This window comes from Varanus komodoensis, unplaced genomic scaffold (assembly GCF_004798865.1).
Source record: "Varanus komodoensis strain SLA01 unplaced genomic scaffold, ASM479886v1 scaffold5, whole genome shotgun sequence".
In the NCBI taxonomy this organism is placed as follows: Eukaryota; Metazoa; Chordata; class Lepidosauria; order Squamata; family Varanidae; genus Varanus; species Varanus komodoensis.
Genome location: NW_025336087.1, coordinates 10,119,052 through 10,140,646, shown reverse-complemented (window position 1 = coordinate 10,140,646; position 21,595 = coordinate 10,119,052). Strand labels below are relative to the sequence as shown.

At 45.3% G+C, this 21,595-nt stretch overlaps 1 long non-coding RNA gene across 1 annotated transcript; it reads left to right on the top strand.

The window, feature by feature from the left end:
* The first annotated feature begins 382 nt into the window (after positions 1–382).
* LOC123031667 lies at positions 383–21,546 on the top strand. The gene is made up of 4 exons (XR_006416353.1): positions 383–508; positions 2,681–2,685; positions 12,039–12,045; positions 21,532–21,546. It is a non-coding gene; the product is annotated as an uncharacterized LOC123031667 (long non-coding RNA).
* Positions 21,547–21,595: the final 49 nt, after the last annotated feature.

The following is a 21,595-nucleotide window of genomic DNA, read 5'->3' as shown; positions in this document are numbered from 1 at the left end:
ACAGTATGAGTTGAATACAGGTTGCCATTGAACCCTGGATGGTCATTTGACATAGCTGGTTGCCTGAATCCAGCTATGTCAAAAAGCCAAAGCTTGTTCACATTGAGCATTCCATGAAGAGAATCCATGTTGGCTTGCGAACTGTTGGTTGTTCACCATAGTCTGGAGCATCTTGCCTGGGTTCTGACAACATGATAAACTATGGTGCAACGGTCCACAGTTCAACAACAATCCACACTCAGTCTCTACTCAAGCCATGTGTTGGGAATGGACCAGGCAGTTATTCTTGGTTTACTCTCCAAGGCTGGGGCTGCACCAACTCCTCAGATGAGGATGGTGATGGCTGCAAATGTGGGAATCAAGAGGGCGGAGGAGGGTGTGATTGTCTCAAGGCCATTGCTCCCAGGTGCTCAGACAGGCCATGGGAACAGTCAGGGTTTGGAAGAGGAGGGAGGGGACAAAGGAGAGGAAGAAGACAAGCCCTTGCCCAGTCTGGTCCCTAATCTCAGTGAGAGAGCCTGCATATATCTCAGAGGTTAGCCCTTCTCCAGAGACACCCACCCCCCCACAGGATGGAACCTAGTGTTAAGGAAAAGGATGGTTTTTGGAAGTGGTTTCTAGTTTGGGTTCAACAAGTCACTCTGTTTATGCTCAGAGGCTAGTCTTTTAGTGGCTGTAGCTTGCTAGTTGTGAATTGGCAATAAAGAGTTATTTTGCAAAGAGATTGTCTTTTTTTTTTTTTTGGAAGCTTGAAATGCATAAGGGGTAAACCTGCTCCTGACACTGTAAGCGTGAGTTACTGTGTTGTCTCAATCCAGTTACTGTGATCCTAGACATACTTCAAAATACATCTTGTTGGCATCCATAAAACTTACTTATGAGTAAACACACTTAGGATAAAAATTATGCTTACTGCTAATCTCAGTGTCACAGAGCTTTTTCTGGATTATATCTCACATCTCCTGGAAAATCTACATGGATTTTGCATTCCAACAGTGTGGATTTGCTTTCATTTGCATCCCTACACAGCTATGGAAGCAAAATCTCATGTCGGAATCAGTCACCATGAGAGGCTGTAGATAAAATAGTCATGCCATAAAATGTACTGTACGTAAAAGAGTCAGACCAAAGGCCTCCCAGGTTCTGTATCTGACTTTCCCCCATGGCTGATCAAAAGTCTCCAAGAAGACTACAAGCAGGAGATGACTGCAGCAGCATCTTCCCATTCTGCTTCTCCAGCAACGGGTATCCAGAGTCTTGCTGTCACTAGCCCTGGAGGTAATACAGCCATCATCACTAGCAGCCACTGACAGCCTTATTCTCCATGAATCTGTCAAATCTCTTTTTCAAGCCATCCACGTTGGTGTCCCCTGCTACATCTTGCAGTCCTGAAACTCATAGTGTAACTTTGCTATGTCCATGGGTCAAAGTGCTTGAAGCAGTTTTGAAGAGGCATGATTAATGGGTGGATTGTTCATAATCTGGAAGGTCAGAAGGGAGCAGCTGCGTATGCTTGTGCCCAGAGAACTGCAATATTTCAGTGCAACTGGGGTATGCGTGTGCTTAAGCATTTTAATTAAGTGCATGTAGCAATTATACAGATATAAATTATGTGCTAAGAATCATACTGCACACACAGTTCTTAAAAACCATTGCCTCCGGGGTCTGGCAACCAAAGGATTAAGTATAACACAGGCTCCAACTTCATGCATAGGCCTGTTCCAGATGGGCAGACACTGCGTGCAGAAATATCTGAAGGCACAATGCACCTAGTGCTAAAAGCAATTGAACAAGTTGTCTTGTGCTTTTCTCACTTGAGCTGCCCGGCTGACTTTCTCCAGCCGCCTTCCCTCTGCAGGCACAAAGGAGGAGGGCCTTTCCCTGCCTTTGGCCTGAATCACAGCCACGTGGTTGTATGGTATTCAGTAGCAAAGACGACCGCTTTTATCAACGAGACAGCGAGTACTGTAAAAGATGGATATGTGCTTTCACACACACGCACACACATACCCCAATTATTGGAAGGCTTCCTCAATCCCAAAAACTATAAAGCAAGTTCTGAGAATGTTTATAGATGTTTTAAGGGCACGGGGAAAAAGGGGGGAAAGTCTGATGGAGAATAGAATTAGATTGAAGCATGCTATTAAGAAGGATAAATACCCCAGACCTCTCATGATTTTTCATACATGCTCATAACTCTAGAATGCAGATTTATGAAGTTTATCTGCAATAAATTTAGGACAGCCAAAAGTACACAAAAATGGGATTGTGCAATGGGATTGTGACACAAAATGTGTTGAAATCCACTAAATTAAGGGCCCCACTACAAATCACACTAAATACGCTATTGATGCCATTCTATGCATGTCGAGATAGAGAACAGGGTTACAAGTCTGGGGTGCAGGAAGTTGATGAACTTTTCCTGTCTAATCATAGAATTGTACCCTAGGCCTGGCTAATTTTGAAGGAAAAGCCAGGTGGGGCACCAGGCCAGAACAGGGTCCCAATTTGGACTTGGGGCCCATGTAATTTCTTGTGCGTTGTACCTCCCTCCTCCTGTTGCTCATGTGCTCCTAAAGGGTGCTTTATTCAGACACAAATGATAGGTAAGGGGTTATTTTCAGCAAGAAACTGGAGAAGGTCCCTGCCCTGGATTGGGGCCATGCATGACCGATGAAAGTGAAAGTCGCTGGCTTAAGCACAGGGATTTTAAAAAGCATGTTTAAAGTAGCATGCAGCCTGGCCCTGTCAAGGCTTTTGAAGAAATTCAGGGGACGCTAGTTTATGATGTTGTTATGTGCAATCAAGTTGTCTCCAGCTAATGCTGACTATATGAATGAAAGCCTTCATAATGTCCTATCCATGACATGCTCAGCTCCTGTAAATTCAAGCTTCCTCTATGGATTCAATCAATCTTATATTTGGTCTTCCTTTTCTTCTCTTACCTTTCCCTGGCATGATTGCCTTCTGCAGTGTATCTTGTCTTCTCATGATGTGTCCAAAGTATGACAGCCTCATTTATCAGTCTTGCTTCTAGAAAAAGCTCTGGTTTGATTCGATTTAGGACCCCCTTGTTCATCTTTCTGTCAATGCCGGGTCTTCACAAAACTCTCCTCCAGCTCCATGTTCTGAATGCATCAGTCTTCTTCGTCTCAGCTTTCTTCACTGTCTAGCTTTCACACCCATACACAGTGACTGGGGATACAATAGTGTGGACGATCTTGGTCTTGGTCTCCAATGAAACTTCTTTACACCTGAAGAACTTTTCTAGTCCCCTCGTGGTTGCCCTTCCAAGTCTCAGTCTTCCTCGAATTTCTTGGCTGCAGTCTCCTTTGAATTGATGACTGAGCCAAGGTATGAGAAATCCTTCACAATTCCAATGCCTTTGTTTTTAACAGTAAAGTTCTGTAATTCTTTACCCGTACTGGCTCCAAGTGTTGGAGGATCCTTGACAAGACACCCTCGGTGGCCTTCCTCTCTGCATTGTCACCAGAGGTTGTGAGCTGAATTCTCCGTCCCAGCAGTAACGGGAGAATTCCCTCTCACCACAGCTTCTTGCCAAACACCTTTATTTTACATGTAGGTCTCTGAGCGTGCACAAAGTCAAATGCTGAACCCTCTCTGGCCCCCTTCACCAAAAGCTTTGTTTATGAATCCTTCTGTGCCTGTCCCTGGGGCAAGAAGTTCTGTGAAATCAGGCACACCTTCGCTCCTCCGAGAGCCCACCTGGGCCACCCTACCACTGTGACGATGGACCATTGGGTCCCCCTCCTCAGGAGGTTGGAGTTCCCCATCCAATAGCCCCCCAGCTCTAAGTCCTCCCCCTCAGGATGTTGCCGCTCTTCCTCATTTCCATGGGTAGGTTGACTGGGCCTCTTGGTTGTTCTTTCATCTCTTCCACAGCAGGCACATGCGAGTACCCAGGGCCTTGGACTGCAGCTGGAGCTGAGTCTGTTTCAACAACCTCTTGTTATCAGAGCCCAAGTTGCCAGCCCTGCAGGGATAGGCCAGCTCCCCTGCACACATCTCATTCTCAGAATCTGAGCTGTCAGTCCACTCATTTGGGCCCCTGGAATTTGCCAGAACCTGCATGTACAAACACATCCTCTCTCTCATGCTTGCCTGAAAGGCAGAGAGACAGTGAGCAAGCGGCCCCTGGCATCTGCTGCTGCTCCTTCTCACCACCCCCACTATCTGGGCTGGAGTGAAAGGAGCAAGGAGGTTGCAGAGGGTGAGAGGAGAGCAAGTCCAGGGGTCTTCTGGGGGGGGGGGGTCGTCCCACTAGGGAGTCTGACCTTGCCGGTGCAACCATGCCTTCCTTTAACAGCAGACTTGCCCTTTGCAATCCCATTTGCTTTTACCAACCTGAATACTCTGATCTTATCCTTATTTGGCTACCCTGTTCATCCCTGAGTCCAGGTCATTTACATGCAAGTTGAAAAGCTCCTGTGCTAATTCAGATGCTTGCGTGAGCCTCCTTCTTACATCCTTGCTTTATGAGAACTGCCCACTTCTTTTTACTCATGAGTCCATTGATTGCCAAATTTACTAAGTAACTTACTAATTTACTGAACTGCTAAGTTTACCTGGGAAAATTTGGAGGATTTTGTCAACCGCTTTCGAAGTTTCAAGTAGCTAACCACATGCTTATTAACTACAGAATATTGTGCTAAATCATTCTGTACTATAGATGGTGGCTTTTGGATGGTGTATTTTTGCTTATTTCCCCAAACTGTATTTTGTGGGGCTCTTCATCATTGTTCTTTCACTCAGAGCCACTTTTGAACATTTGTTTCCCTTACACTTGAGTCTTCTGGGAGTGGGAAGGTGAAAGTCAGTTCTGTGGTTTTTGACTTTAATGTCACTGGACCCTGGATCCTCTTGTCAAAATGTTCTTTTCTGTCTATTTGTTTTTGGATAGGATTTTGCTTTTGCTTGTAAATGCAGAATCTTATAAAACTTCCTTTTGCTTCCCTTGAATTCCCCACACATCCCTTGAAATTCCTACAGTGGTTTCATTGTGGAAATGCCTCCAGATTGGCCTCAAATGCTGGAACTTGTACATTTTGTAGGTTTGCTGGCTATTCTGTTGCCAACGGACAATGTCAAAAAGCTATGGAAAAATATGTGTTTGACTTATGGATGGTTCCTATAATCTGGAACTGATGAAAGGTTTCTGATTAAACTAGTGCAGGGTTAGGAAGACTGGTGACTTCCAGAAGTTTTAGACTACAACTTTCATAATTCCTGACTTTTATTTATTAATTAATTTATTAAAACATTTCTATGCCGCCCCTTGCCGAAGCCACAGGGCGGCTCACAACACAACATAAAATACAATAAAATACAAAAATAACAATATAAAATTAACAATATAAAATAAATAACAATATAAAAGAAGTCGCCCTGGCCAGATAAATAAGCAGATATTGTTAACAATTAAAATGACGCTTAAATAAAAAGGTCTTTGCCTGGTGCCGAAAAACAAATAACGACGGCGCCAGGCAGACCTCTCTGGGGAGCGCATTCCATAGATTGGACGCCACCGCAGAGAAAGCCCTCCTCCGAGTACCTACCCTCCTAATTTCTTTCACAGAGGGTTCCCGGAGAAGGGCCTCTCCCACAGATCTCAAGGGGCGGCCGGGCATATATGGATGTAAGCGCTCCTTCAGGTAACCAGGACCCAAGCCGTTTAGGGCTTTATAGGTCATCACCAACACCTTGAATTGGGCCCGGACTTCAATGGGAAGCCAGTGAAGCTAACGGAGGACTGGAGTCATGTGAACATAACGCCCCGTCCCCGTCAGCAGCCTGGCAGCTATATTTTGAACCAATTGAAGTATCCAGACCGTCTTCAAGGGTTGTCCCACGTAAAGCGTGTTACAGAAGTCAAGGCGGGAAGTCACCAGTGCATGTGTCACTGTCGCCAGGCAGTCGTACTCCAGGTAGGGGCGCAGCTGATGGATCAGCCGAAGCTGAAGGAAAGCGCTCCTCACCACCGCTGTCACCTGAGCTTCCAATGAAAGCTCCGGGTCGAGGAGTACTCCCAAGCTGCAGACCTTGTCCCTAAAAGGGAGTGCAACCCCATTCAGGACTAGGTCAAATCCACCCTCTCCGAAGCTCGATTCGCCAACCAACAGGTCCTCCGTCTTGTCTGGATTGAGCTTCAGTTTATTGGCCCTCATCCAGCCCATTACCTCGGCCAGGCACCGGTTCAGCACAGCCACTGCCTCACCTGGATTGGTGGAAAACGAGAGGTAGAGCTGGGTATCATCAGCGTACTGATGATTCCACAGCCCACACCTCCTGATGACCTTTCCCAGCCGTTTCATGTAGATGTTAAACAGCAAAGGGGACAAAATGGACCCCTGCGGTACTCCATGGCATAGCTGCCATGGTGCAGAGCCATAGTCCCCCAGCACCACCTTCTGGAATTGGCCATTGAGATAGGGGCGGAACCACTGCAAAGCAGTGCCTCCGACCCCCAATCCCGCTAGCCTATCCAGAAGGATACCATGGTCGATGGTATCAAAAGCCGCTGAGAGGTCCAGGAGAACCAACAGGGACGCACTCCCCCTGTCCTTCTCCCTGCACAGGTCATCGTACAGGGTGACCAAGGCAGATTCAGTACCGTACCCGGATCTGAAGCCGGACTGAAATGGGTCTAGCTAATCAGTTTCATCCAGGAGTGTTTGGAGTTGTCCCGCCACCACCTGCTCTAACACCTTGCCCAGAAACGGGATGTTGGCCACAGGTCTATAATTAGTGGCCATCTCTGGATCCAGTGATGCTTTCTTCAGGACCGGTTGGACTACCACCTCCTTTAAAGGGGCAGGCACCTGACCCTCCCTCAGAGAAGTGTTAACCACTTCCAAGATCCAGGTCCCAATCCTGTGCTTGGAATTATTTATTAACCAAGACGGGCAAGGGTCCAATAGGCAAGTGGTGGGACGTACTCGACCAAGCAGCTTGTCCACATCATCGGGCTACAATAACTGAAATTCATCCAATAATTCTGGACCAGATGGCAGCATTGGCGTCTCCCCAGAAACCTCTGATTCATTAGTGGTGTCCAGCTCGTGACGAATCTGAGCGATTTTCTCCCTGAAATGCCTGGCAAAGTCATCACAGCGGGCCTTTGAGGGTGGAACCGCATCTTCCTTAGGACCCAGACGAACCAGGCCTTGCACCACTCGAAAAAGCTCCTCCAGACGGCATTGTGAGGAGGCAATGGAAGCGGAAAAAAACCTCTTTTTCGCCGCCCTCACCACCACAGCATAGGCCCGATAGTGGGCTCTCAAGTGTGTTCGGTCAGATTCATCCCGTGATCTCCTCCACCTACGCTCTAGCCATCTCCCAACCTGCTTCATTGCCCACAATTCAGGTGTATACCAGGGGGAAGAGCGGGCTCTGCCTGGTGGGAGAGGACACTTAGGAGCGATCGTGTCCATAGCCCTGGTCATCTCCCCATTCCACAGTTTGACCAGAGCCTCGACAGGAGCACCAGTCTTGTCAGCCGGAAACTCCCCCAGGGCCTTCAGGAATCCATCCAGATCCATCCGGCTCTGGGGACGGACCCACACAATCGGGTCCACACCCTTACAAGCATAAACCTCACCAGGAAGTGATCTGACCATGACAGGGGAGTCAAGTATAAATTCTTCACCCTCAGACCACCCTCTTCCTGCCCCGTCGAGAAAACCAGGTCCAGAGTGTGTCCACGTTCATGGGTCGGGCCGGAGACATGTTGAGACAGCCCCATGGCCGTCATGGAGGCCATGAAGTCCTGAGCCGCCCTGGTCAGACCAGTCTCGGTATGGAGATTGAAGTCCCCCAGGACCAACATCCTGGGGGTCCTCAACACCAGGTCCGAAACGGTCTCCGTCAGCTCAGGTAGGGAGACTGTTGGGCAGAAGGGTGCACGGTACACCAACAGAATCCCCAATCTGTCTCGGTTGCCCAACACCAAGTAGAGGCACTCCAGCCCTGGTCTCGAAGGGACTGGAAGTCCCGTGAGAGAGATGGAAGCTGGGTAGACCAAAGCGACCCCCCCTCCCCTCCCCTCTGGGCGTGAACAGTGCTGAACCAGATACCTGGGCGGGCACATTTGAGAGAGGGCGACATCCCCACCCTCTTCCGCCCAGGTCTCCGTTATGCAAGCCAGGTTGGCCCCCTCCTCCACAATCAAGTCATGGATGAGGGAAGATTTATTATTGACCGACCTGGCATTTTGACTATGCTGGCTGAGGCTGATGAGAACTGTAGTCCAAAATAACTGGAGGGTAGCGGGTTGCCTCTCCCTGCTAGTGCCTTTATATCATTCCTTTCCATGCCATATGACAATGGGCTTTGGGACATTATTATTCAGGGTGAAATTCAAAAAGGAATCAAATCACCAATGCACGTTTGCTTCTACAACACTACTGTGGACTTGATTAGTTATTAAAAGGCTGTTCTGTCTTCTTTTTCTCCCAGCATCTCATTACAATACAATTTTTTTCTGAGAGTAAAGCTGCAGTAGAAAGGAATGAATGTCTTTATTGGACTGATGCCTCAAAGACAGGCAGCACAGAAGTGGAGTAATATAGCCAAACTTTGTACAGGGTAGAAATGCAAATGGTCACCAGATCTCAGTACACAAAAAACAGTTTGGCGCAGAATGCATTACAGTAATTCCTTGTGAGTGCAGCCTTTTATATCTCTGAAGCATTCCTTGTGTTCATGTTCAGGTGGTGAGGATGTTTATGTGTTTATTCAATTGCACTAAGTTCAGTAGCTAATTGCTAATGGGTGAAATTGCTGGCGCTTACAGGGAGACATTCTGGTAACAGATAATTAAGCATCTAAGTAGTTGAAAATGTCAGGAGAGAAAAACGATCTCTTCACTTGGCTGAGCTCATTTTAAAAAGCTGGGTCAGTTCATCTTATGTTGCCTCCGCACAGCCAAGAACTCAGCACAGTCAATGAACTGTAATAAAGTCATGGCGTTAAATGGAACAAATGCAAAATGGAAATATGGGTGGGAAAGGTTTTCCCTCATCCATTTCCTTGCACTCTCTCATGTTTGACATGGTTCTGAGGAAGCAAGGAGTAAAGCTGTTCTGGGACGACACTGGTTCGGATTAGGGGTAGTTTGGGTTGCTTCTAACACATTGCCCAAAAGGGTAACATGTGGCCAAATTTGCATAACACAAGCATTTGTTAACTTGTATGTATTGATGCAAATGGTGCTTTAAATAGAAATACAGTACATTTCAGAAGAGTGTGGAAGGTGGACTAGGTGAGCGGTGTGCTTGTGCACTCTGCTTCCCAAGCACCAGCTGTGGCTGGAAACACTAAGGTGGCTGCTTGCCCTTCTCAAGATTATCTTTAAGCCAGACTTGGACTGGACAGCCCTTCAAATAGAGGGCCAGCCTTTGGCACCACTGCAAACAGAGGATTGTCCTCTTTAAAGCATGTCACCTGGCCATCCTAAGACTTCACAAACTGGAAAGCTTCCTGTGGAGAAATGCTGTATTCTTATCTGTTTGTGTGCTGTAAAGTTTATATTCCAGTGAGTGTCATATGAGGAACATCTGAAGGAGAGAAGGCGAGAAAGATGATCCCCGATACTTAGCATAACACAGTTGCTGCTGTCCTAGGAACTGCTGCTAGGGAGGATGGGTTTCAGCTGACAGTCACTAAAGGAAGAAGTTGCCTTTAGTGATATATTGACAGAGCACATAGTAAAATATAATTCAAGGAGTACAACATTTTAGTGGTGCTTATAAAGTCAGTACAGAAGATCAACAGATGAGAGCCCTGAGAGGGGCAAGAACATGGTTGGTCAGAGATTCCGACCAGCAGAAATACAAGGCCAGTCCGGGTCAGAGTTTGTGCAGTTAGACAGTGTTGGTTGGAAGAGGACTTGAAGACTAGCCTGATGTCTGAAGGGAGCTTAGCACAGTGCTGAGAAAGGAGAAAGCCCACTCGCCTGAAAGAATCCAGCTGGGAGAAGGCTGGAGCTGCTAAAGACTGAAACTGGAGAGCAGAAAGCCACGAGAGTCTTCAGGCTATTGGGTGGTTTAAAAATGTAATAAATAAATAAAATATGTGACGTTGCAGTAAAACATCAGGCAGCAGAGCCGAGCTTCAAGCAGAAATCTGACCAGAGGAAGAACTTCAGCAAGCAGTGTTTGGAAAATCGGAGCCATCTTAGAAGCAGGATGAGTCGGATACCAAGTAAGACTGCTACCCATTTCCCATTCCTGACTGAGTGATTAGCTGAAGTGACGGTTAGGGTCCTTGGTCTGAAGGAACAAATAAGGAGTACTTCTTTAACTAAGGAAGACTGTATAAGATATTAGCAACTGGAACAAAGGTTAATTAAGAACTGTACACTTAAGCAATTTCATCCTTCCATCTGAACGGCAACTTTTTATTCCCTTATATAAAGAACTCCTTTCATAACGCTCTTAGAGAGCAACCCTATGGTTCTGTGAGAACATTCCAGGGTCCAGTGCATTCTTGCCCCTCCCAGGCTATAGAAAGTCTTAAGGCCACTGAAACTGCCATGACCTAAGAAAGGGGAATCCAATCCCTCCTTCAGCCTCTTTTTTGGGTAAGGAATCTATCATAATCATAGCTAAAGCATCAAGCAGCAGTTTATGAAAGCAGAAGCAGCCAATCTGGGAACATACCCTGAAAAGAAGAAGAGGAGAAAGAGAATGGATGCTCAGGTGAGAACAAAGTACAGCACCAGCCCTCTTTGAGCATCCTTCCTCATTTAGTTAACAATTGCATGAGAAGAAAAGCAGGGTCGTGCTTTCCTCTTCTGCCCACACGTTTGGGGAACCCTTGCTCTCTGTGCATATTGCCTCCTGTAATACAGGCATGGAACCCTGACGGTAGAGAGTCCCACAGATGTGGGTGTGGGAAGATACAGGTGGAGAAACTACAGAAGGAGAGGTAATGCCAGCAGATGTAGCCCTACTGGGGAGACTGTTAACTATATGAGGGGCAAGACCTAAATAGGGTTACTGGGTTGCATGCAGAACTGGCCAGAATCTTCTGTCAGGTAAGTTTGGTACAGGCATGGAAGGCCAGATTCAGCTAATCTGACAATGTGGGTTCTTAAATTAGTCTCACACATTAGCCTCTCCTCCAGATTTGAAGGAAAACTTAGTTTTCCAAGTAATCAGTTGCTTTCTGTCCATTTCTATGCTTACACAGTAACAGTGGATTTTATTTATAATACCAACCTATGAAAGAAGGCATAACCCAAAGCAAGGGCCAGATGGCTATTTTATAAAACTGCCGCAGATTAAATGTCCCACAAACCTTTGAGGAAAATAGCTTTTTTAGGTGACATTTTTCTTAATGTTGTATAAGTCCTACATGCCTGGAGAAGGACTTTTGAAATCTGGGTGCCACCATCAAGAAGGCCCCGTCTCTTGTAGACATGAAGAGAGAGGGAGAGTGGCTTGATGGCTGCTTAGCCACCATCTTCATCTTTCTCAATACAGTGGAATATTCTTCCCCTACCAGAAACTCGGGCAGTTGAAAATTTTACAACAGGACCAGTTATACATTCTTCATTGGCAGGGTTGTGTCTGGAAGAATTGTGTCAGAACGTTGGACTGGACTAGTGGAACTAGGAACAAAATGTTGCAGTAGGTGTTCTTTGCATTTTGCCTGGGGCTGGGGCTTCAGCCAGACTATAATGTATGCCTTGTGCTTCAGAACTCATTTCTTCTCCATGAGTTTCAGCAGCGGAGAGGAAATAAAGAGCACTCTCTTCTCCCCCTCCCCCATCCCTTCCCCCCAGCTCTGGTCTGGAGCATTTCATAGCCATAATCATACTGGTGCAATGCAGTTTTGGAGCCTGGTCAATTCCTGTATAGTGCCAAGGAGGAGATTTATTTTAATAGATGATATGATATGATGTGCATGTCCCCAAGCCTAATCCCCTGCCCTTCTAGATACTTACCAGAAGCATCAGAAATGGGGCAGAAAGCAATAAGCCAACAGAAGGGAAAGCCATCTTAGGGGGAAGACAGTGGCCAGGTGCTTGCCTTGCTCGTTCTGCTGTCCAGGGGCTATTGGGCAGCTCTCCAAGGCCCTGCACTCCCTTAGGATGGTTCTTCATTATTAGATCAGCCTTGGTGTGGACAGACCTTCAGAGGACCCCTTCAAAACAGGGTAGCCCTTCCAATAGAGAACTGTCCTCTGTAAAAGAGTGCATGTGTCCACCCATAAAGTCACACAAAAGCAGAGAGAAAAAGCTCTCCAGATGCCTAAAAATTCTTAAACAGCCTTGCTTTTGGCAGATCTTTTCATGCATTTCAGTATCCAGGCCTACAAGTGGGAGATGAATAGTAAAATCAGTGGTGCTCTTTGTGGAACAATTGTGGGGTATGAAACCTGTGGGTGGCCCATTAATGTTTCACAGCAAAGCCTGCTCATTTGCAGATGACTTTCTATCCTGTGCTCCAGGAAGTGGAGAGCAACACGCCCTGTTCAGGGGACATAATGACTTTGTCTCAATAGGTTTCTGATGAAATGCAAGGCAAGCATTGCATAGAACTTGCATCATTCCAGCACATATGGTGACCCTTCATAAATCACATGGCGCGTCTTCTGCTGCCATAGGTATGCTGATGTAATGCACTGGGCTTCTCAGTCTGAGAACTGACTTAAATAGAAATGCCACCACTGCGTATGTAGTCCAGTCTGATTATATCTGAGAGAGATCGTAGATGCAAAACTCCAGGACTGATGGGATGTTGATTTTGCAAACTAGGAAGTGAAATGCATTTAGCAATCACAAAAACATTTGCTTTGCTAGACTACAAGGTAGAAAACTGATGCAAATAACTGCATCTGTTCTTCTTCTTGTCTTGCCTGTGTGCAGCAACAAAACATCTCTGATGTAAAACAAAGAAATCTGGTGAGCGCTGGTGGGGAAAACAGATCTGGAATGACAGTCTGTACTGAAAATGTGTAAAGGCTACTATATAAAAATAATGCCCTAAAAATTCAGATCTGCATGCAAATGGCATCTTGAAATTATGCACCTGTCTAGTCCCATATGCTGAGTAGGTTTGTGAGAAACCAGGAGACCCTCAGCAAAACTTTGAGATACACCAGCTACCAGGCGCTGTGAATTCCTCTCCCTATTCTTGAGAGAAGGATGTTTGCACACCCTTTTGATGAAGCTAATGGGAACTGCTGGGCCTTCTCTCGCCTCCTTCCCTTGCCTCTCAAGAAGGAGGGCAAGCTGAAGCAGAGGGAGAGAGGGACTGCATAAAACCCATGGCAAGGGTGCTGCTCTTTGGCTTTCCACTGAGCATGCAGTGTTAGTAGCTAGAGCTTTAGGGGCAGTTCCGGTCACTAAAGCATCTTCAGCCTGTTGATTAAGAATTGCATCCATATTTCATCATGAAGCACTGCCAATAAACTGATTATCATCTTGAGTGCAGGTGATTTTGTTTCTTCCTTAGTATTCTTCATTTAAATCGAGGTGCTTTGGCTGGATTAGGCCCTCAGGCTTAGGACATTGGGTTTTTCTAAAGGAGTTTTGTCTTTCTGCCATTTCCACAAGCCTGTTTGAGGCCTCCTGGTTGTGCCTGGGTGGTGCACTTTGGGCTATGTAAATGATGGTACTCACAGTCTGATCACTGGAAAAAGGGTGCTGGTAGTGATGATGAGTGCCACAGAAACAGAGCGGGTCAGAAGGGGCCTCCTGGGCCATCTAGTCTGACCTCCGGCACCAGCCGGCTCCGCTCACAACATGCCCACCATGTGCATGTCCAGCCTATCCTTGAACACCCGCACCGATGGGGCCTCAACCACCTCCCATGGAAGCCCATTCCGCACCCTCGGGGTCCTGACTGTCAGGAAGTGCTTCCTGGCATCCAGTACTTCCTGTCTGTCAGTGCTTGCCCTCAGACCCTACCTCTTCATTCCCACTGTCCCCGTCTGCTGTTGCTTCTCCTCCTCCTCCTCATCACTGCTATCACTTGCTTGCTCAGCAGCCGGGAGCGGGTGAATGAGGCAGCTGGGCCTCTGCTGTTCTTCCTCCTCCTCCTCACCATAATCTGGTCCAGGGTGAGAGGCAGGGGAAGTAAAAGGTTGCAGTGGCCAAGAGCTCACCTTCAGTGGAGCTTGGCCAGTGGGCCCATTGCTGTGGTGCAGGCCTTTGGCAGGCAGTAACCCCAGTAATGTGGCTAATGTGCATTTGCATCACCCCTCTGAGGCTTCAGAAGTGCACCTGTCACACTTCCAACCCCTCTCTAAGATGGGTTGATACTGCCGCAAACTGCAGGTGGGAACAGGAGACGAGAAGTTATCCTATTATTACTCTTACCTACCACAATATACCAGCTTTCAAATATCAATAGTAAATGTTTTTTCAATGGTTTTTTTTCCCATTGGTGATGTTCACTTGGGGCTGGGATGGATACTGGAAAACTATCATTAAATTTGGTGTCCTTATCAGAGAATTGGAAGGTAAGTTCATGGTGAAATTAGAACTAAATCCTGCTAGCAACAGGATTCCTGCATTATTGATTAAACTTAGCCATCTTGTTTATAAAAGGTGCATGGTGAAAGTATACTTCTGTACCCTGATCAAGTTCATCTTTTTGTTCTGCTCAGTTAAAGAAAGACACATGTTGATGTTCAAGGGAGAGATTTTGCACAGCTCACAGTTCTGGTTTTAAATGTAACTCATTTCTAAGAAAAACAATCACACCCCTCAAGATTTTAGATAAGCTCCAACCCTAGCCATACAAGATGGAGCAGATCACTTACAAATGGCGCTACCGTAAGGAGAATTATTACTGAATATTATACCTGAGACAATGTATATGGATACCGATGTATTCATATTTAGAACAGAATCATTGAAATAACTGGGATTTACATCAGATATGAGTAGGAATATACCAATTTGTTACTTTCACTTTCTCCCACATGTTATTCTTTTAAATCTCAAGTTCTTTCTGTCCCGTTTTGGAAGAATGTAGTGAGTCCTGGTATGTTCTTATCAGGCAGTGAATGAATGAATGAATGAATGTGAGTTATTGCTCACCCATCTGCACTGGCCAGATTCTGTAGGCACACCTCATCCTAACATGGGAAGGGCCGTACCATGCTTGCAAGGCTTGTAGCTATTAAAAATGAGAGCTATTCAGGGAAAAACATTGGTGGCCCTCTTGCAGTAGCAGAAACAGGAGGGCTTTGGCTATGGGAGAGTATAGACATGAAATAAATAACAATAATAAAATTCAGACTCAGATTTTTCAGAACTAAGCATGGACCTGAATCGACAGATCTCCATTTTGCTGTCTCCTACATACAGGCTTTTAACTTTTAATCTCCTGTTCGGTCCTGTTCATGGAAACATTTGTGAATGTTGCTACCTTCATATTGATTACTGAACCAAATGGTATTCTTGCGCATCCTTAGTTAAGACTTGTCTCATTGATTTCAACGGATGTGCTCTGAACGCAACTGAATCTGGATCCAACCCATTCTCTCACTCGCATTTTCTCTGGCACACACACATGTGCTTGTGCACACACAGAGAACCATTTTGAGGCTTTTTCTTGGGTTTGGTGCCCTTTCCCCATCAAAGGTCCTGGGTCACCTGCCTCAGCTGTCGACTGGTAGTTGTGCTCTTGGCACATGTTGCTTTGTTGTTCTTTAAATGCTAAGCTTTGCAGACTCGACTTTTTCATTCTAGGCTTCAGCAAAGCCCCCCTCCCCCAATCAAATTAAGACTCAGAAGAGTGACTGAAAGAAAAAGGAGTATCTTGATGTTAAATACCTCATTCCTTCCAGTTTGCAATGAACATAATTGAAATGCTTCAGATTTCAACCTGTGGTTCTCGGCAGTGCTGCAGGAGGCCCACAGAAATCGCTAGTGCTGATCCAGCGTTAGATAATGCGTCTCAGCAAGGATGACATAATGCCCTAAAAGAAGACAATGATGTAAGATAGCTACAAAATAAAATAAAATTACAGCCAATTTCCATTCCCTAGCCTTGAAATCTAGATTAGGGTAATGAACATGCATTGAAAATTTGACATGCAGAAGGTTTTAGAGCTTGGGTTTAGAATATTTAATGTATTTTTAAAGTGTTATCTTGAGATTTCACATGAGCAGACTGTATCCTTTTTAGATGCTCAGACATCCCTTACAGTAACTCTTGCATTTTCATAAAAATGCCCCCCCATGGTAAACTAACTTGATGAACAAGTTAGATTAGATTTTGAACAGAGTTGTTGGGTCTCATTGCTGCCTGGTGACTCTGTTTCATAGTCTGATTGCCTTAGCGTACACAGAGAGTACTTAGCAGTGAGAAGCACTCTGTGCATGCTCAGAGGTACTCTCATCAGTAATCCATGTCTTCTAGGACAAAGCCTGAAAGATGCTGAGCCCTGCAGAATTTTTGCTCCAAAAAAGCTCAAAATGCACTGTTCAGGAATAAATAAAGAAATCAGGAACAATATTTACACTTTCCACGGTATGTAAATTTCACTGGATTTCCAGCCTGGTTGCAAATTCATGCACACCCTCCCAGGAATAACCCTAATATACTCTGTGTTGCATTCTTCTGCATAAATGTATGACCAGGCTGTAAATGGTCAAGCGAGTTATTAATAAGACAGTATGCTTGTGTATACCAGTTGCTGGGGCACATGGGCAAAAGTGTGCTGTAGAACTCCTATCCTGCTTGTTGGTTTCTCCTGGGCAGCTGCTTGGCTGCTGCATGGACAGAATGCCAGACAAGATTCATTGCCTGTGCCTGACCTAAGCTGATCATGTGCAACATGGCAGTCTGGAATATCACGTTCTCCACTCCTGTGTGTACTGAGTTAAGAATCAGAAACCTGGATGACAATCAAGTGTGTTCTCCCAAGAGCTCCTAGAGGGGTCCCAGGGTCTGGAATGGGTGGCTGATTAGGATAGTTCACACATAAAAGCAAGTTCAGGAGAGTGATTATTTTAGAATGGGATGCTTCCAGGGCATTTTCTGTCACTAATGACTGAGAAACATTGTACAGTTATTTCATCTTTTCTGCCTTAAGATTTTTTTCTCCTGGTAATAAAAAGGATGGAAGAAGTAATGGGAAAACAGGGAGCAGCTACTAATGGAAGATGATGGTGTCTGGATCTCCCATAATGTTCCAAGAATGAGAGGCTGTGGAATTGCACACTAAAAGCCTGATCTGGGAATGCTCAGGATTCACATTCTAGTCAATGCTATCTTGTTCTGAAAAATTAATATGTTGCCATCATCACTTCAGGGAAAAGAATAGCCGCACGTGTTGTCTTAAGCCTGGACTTGCTCTCTTTTCTTTATTATGTCTTTAGCTGAAGGCTATAATTGTATACCTGCTTTCCTGGGAGTAAGCGCCACTGGATGCAAAAATGTACTTCTGAGTAAGTGTGCACAGAATTGCTCTTCACAACTCTATAGGATAATGCTGGCCAATGGCCGCATGGACCCCGGACTACTGAAAGCCCTGTGATTTTATAATTGCGATCGGAAGAAGAATGATGGAACTGAAGGCAGACAAGTTTCTTATATAAATAACTTCAAGTGTCCTCAGTTCCTCACTATCTCTTGATCAGATGCAATCTTTATTGTCCCAACATTTGTCCTAATTGCCCACTATGCTGTACATGTGCAGCGAGAGTAACATTTCATAAAGCGATTGCTGGGTTTCACAAGTTGCCCTAGCAACTGAGTTGGGGCTCTGGCTCGCTAGTAACAGCTGCAGGAACAGAAATGTACAATGGCGTTTGTGAGGAGGAGGGAGGTGCAATCAGCAAATCTCAAGCTTGCTGCAGTCTCCCAGATCCTCTCTTGAAGCTTATTCCAACCTGAGTCTGTATCAGATTGTGAGCTTTGTTTCTGCCTTTTTGCAATAAAAAAAATCCCTGCATATTTTGGAGCACACTTTTCCAAATGCACACTTCAGTCATGGACATCTCTGAGATGTACACATTCTTCCCCCATTGATTAAGATGCACATTATCCGGGTCTGAGTTCAGTCTGGAAGGTGTAAACTGGGTACATTCTGATCATTGCTGAACAGAACTGAAATTCCTATACACCCCTAAAATGTGGCAGCATTGCACAAATGGTGCTTTTCATTCCTTGTCCAATCCTGGTGTGTATCCTAGTGATCTTGGTTACTATAATTTACCTAGGATATACCTGAGGGTTACAGGGCTATATCAGCAGTTTAAACAAGGAAACCAAACCTTTCTTTGCTGATCCAACTTATCCCGCTGCCCCCACTAAGCTAGCAAGATTTCAAATGCCCCATTGATTCTGCCCTGTTGACAGTGTACATGTGCAATCTAGTCTCTTTCCGGTGCTGTTCTGTAATGGCAGAAGCTTCCATTGCACTTTAGGGATGCTAATTCACAATAACACTGATAAAATAGACAGGCAAGGGCCGTCTGATAAATTTAGATGCAAGCAGATGTAGCAGAGGATGCAGAGCCAGCGTGGTGTGGTGGTGAGTGTGGTGGACTGGGAATGGGGAGCCTGGAGATCTAGTTCCCACTCAGCCATGAAACTCCCCGGATGACTTTGGGCCATCCATAGACTTGTAGACTAACCTACCTCACAGAGGTGCCATTGTGAGGAAGAAATGGTAAGGATGAGAAACTTGTAAACTGCTTTGTCTTCCTTGCAAGAGGAAGAAAAAGAAAGGTGAGGTATAAATGTAACATATTTATAACGTAAGAGTAAACTGTCAGCCTGAGCAAAGAATGCATGGGGGTGCTTTCATTTAAGTGAGCAAAAGCAACCCTCGCTGTGGCAGCTCCCGGAATGCCAGTTTAACAGGGTTTGCAGAAGACAGGAGTGGAAGGGGTGCCTTGCTTTTGAGCAAATGCACTTTTATTTTGAAATCCTAGGGTGATGATATATAAACACCTGTAAAAAAAATCCATTCCACCTTATATTTATTTATTATTTATTTGGAGAATGTCTAGGCCACCCCATTTGCCGAAGCCTCGGGGCGGCTTACAAATAAATAAATTAAAATACATAAATAGCAATATAAAAGACATGTAACTGTATAAAATAAAATTATATCATCCTAAGAGGGTCTTGTGGGGAGACACTGCTTCTTCTGAGAGCCCTGGGCCTTTCTGCAATTTGGAACTTGCAAAGATGGCATTGCTCAGGGTGCTGAGCCAATGCCTAAAGGGCTTAGTGCTCTGTCGCACCGCCACTGCACAGACTGAAAATGTGGGAATAGGCATTCTGATGGTGGGATTTACAACAGAGCCGCTAAGGATTCATGGAAATGCCATAAAATATATGTCTTTTGAAAAGTACTATGACTACATCCAGCTATTTCCTGTTTATACTTATTTATAAATAAGCTGCTCTTTAGGGTAAGTCCTCCTGAGGAAGCACAAAACAGAACTTAAAACATAAAGCAGTAATAAGAATAATGATAAAAATGACAATAAAGCCAAAAGTAATGGGTGAAAACTGGAGAGCCTGATTGGCTCCAGTGGAGACCTGACTCAGTTACAGGCCCAGATAAATTGGCAGTTCTTTGGAGTCTGTCGGAATGTCTTTAATGATTGAGGGCTGGTGGAAATCGATTGGAAGAGCCTTCCACAAGAGGGGACTATAGGGAGGTGGACCTGGTCTTCCTGCTGATCAGCTTCACTGCTCTTACAGGATGGCACCCAAGCAGGGCTACCGACACTGGTCTCAAAAGGTGGGCAAGAGTGGCTCCCCTTTTCTATTAAGCAGAAATGTGTCCTGATTTTGAAAATGGGCCAGCTTTGGGGTGGGGTGGACAGGTATGCTCCTAGAAGAAAGAACTAGAAGGGGTAGTTTTGCATGTGGACAGAAAACGAGAAGAACAGTCTGCATTTTGGAAGGCCGCAAGGCTTTGCTGCTACTTAGCGGTGGCAGTGCAGATTGTTGCTTCTGCAAGTATTTCTGTACTGCCCAAAAGCTAAAGCTCTCCAGACGGTTGACAAAATGCTAACACTGCAAAATACAGTGTTGCACAGTATTTGGGAGTGGTATTGGGACTTGGGAGATCTGGGTGCTAGTCCCCACTCCGTCATGGCGCTCACTGGGTTACACCAGAAGCTCACTGATTCTCAGCCTAATCTCCCTCACATGGTTGTTGTGAGGATGAAATAGAGAGAAGGTTTATGTAAACTGCCTTGGGTTCCTTGCAAGATAAAAGATTTTTTATTTTTATTTATTTTGCGATTTATATCCTGCCTTTTTCCTATAAAGGGCTCAAGGCAGCTTACATCATTCTCCTCCTCCATCTTATAAATATAAATATAAACAATAATATACAGCATAATATAAAAGCTATTTGCATACAAAAATAAAACAACTACAGAAATCTCAGAACCAGTTAAAACCTCACTATATACTGTCAAGTACCTGCTGTGAAAGAGAGACAATGTTGGCTGCAGGTGGACTTTGCTGGAGAGAGTGTTCCATAACTGAGGGGCCACCACGGAGGAGGCCTTCTCCCTGGTTCCATTCCCAGAACCTCACTTGGAGGAAGTGCCTGAAAGAGGGCCTAAGAGGATGATAGTAGTGTATGGGCAGGGTCATATCAGGAAAGCTGCTCCATCAAGGAACATACGAAGAGCCATAGGAATGTAGGAAGCTGCCTTGTACTAAGTCAGACCTTTGGCTCATCTGGCTCAGCCTTGTTTACTCTGACTGGCAGTGGTTTTCCAGGGTTGCTGGCAAAGCAACCTGGAGATGGCAGGGATCAACCATGGGACCTTCTGCGTGCAAAGCAGGTGCTCTGCCAATGAGCAATGGCCCTCCCCTGTGCGTGACCTGATTAAAAGCCCATCCTATTCAGCATCTTCTTTCCCGCAGTGGCAAACCAGGTGGCCCAAGGGCAATAACTTGTCTGCTGTTGTGCGCCACCTACTGGCAATGCATTGGCACATTGTCGCTGAACCTGGATTTGTCTGATCTTTCGATGTAATCTAATCTAATGGCCATTGTTACCTCTTTTCTCAGTAAAGTGGCCACTTTGGCCACTTGTGAATTGCCAAAAAGGAAGTGCATCACTAAAAAGAAGGACAAAAGATGCTACTATGCTGCATAATATTTGCACAAGCTATGTATGGATTTTCGAAATAAACGCTATAATTGTGTGTTTCACCCAGGTGCTCTGACTGGCAACTTTGAGGCTTCACAGCTCTTCCTCCTGATGTCTCTTTATTGTTGAACCAGACTTGGACTAGACAGCTGCTCCAATACAAGACACCTTCAAACAGAGGACTCTCTTCTGCAAAACAGGCTATCTGGCTGCTTAATGTCAAAAATTCTGTACATTAATTCCATGGGATGCTAAGCTGTATATTCTGAATTTCCTGGCTGTCCATTGTTTTGATTGGGCGACTCTAACGTCTAGAAACATCTCTCTCTAGCCACAACCTTCCACCCAGTTTAATTCGCATCCGAAGAAGTATTGGAAAAATATCACACATTTCCCATGATGTTTCCTCACAAGAAAATGTACCCAGATCTTTCAGTGCTTCGGGAAGTGAAGAACAATCAACAATACTATTATTGAA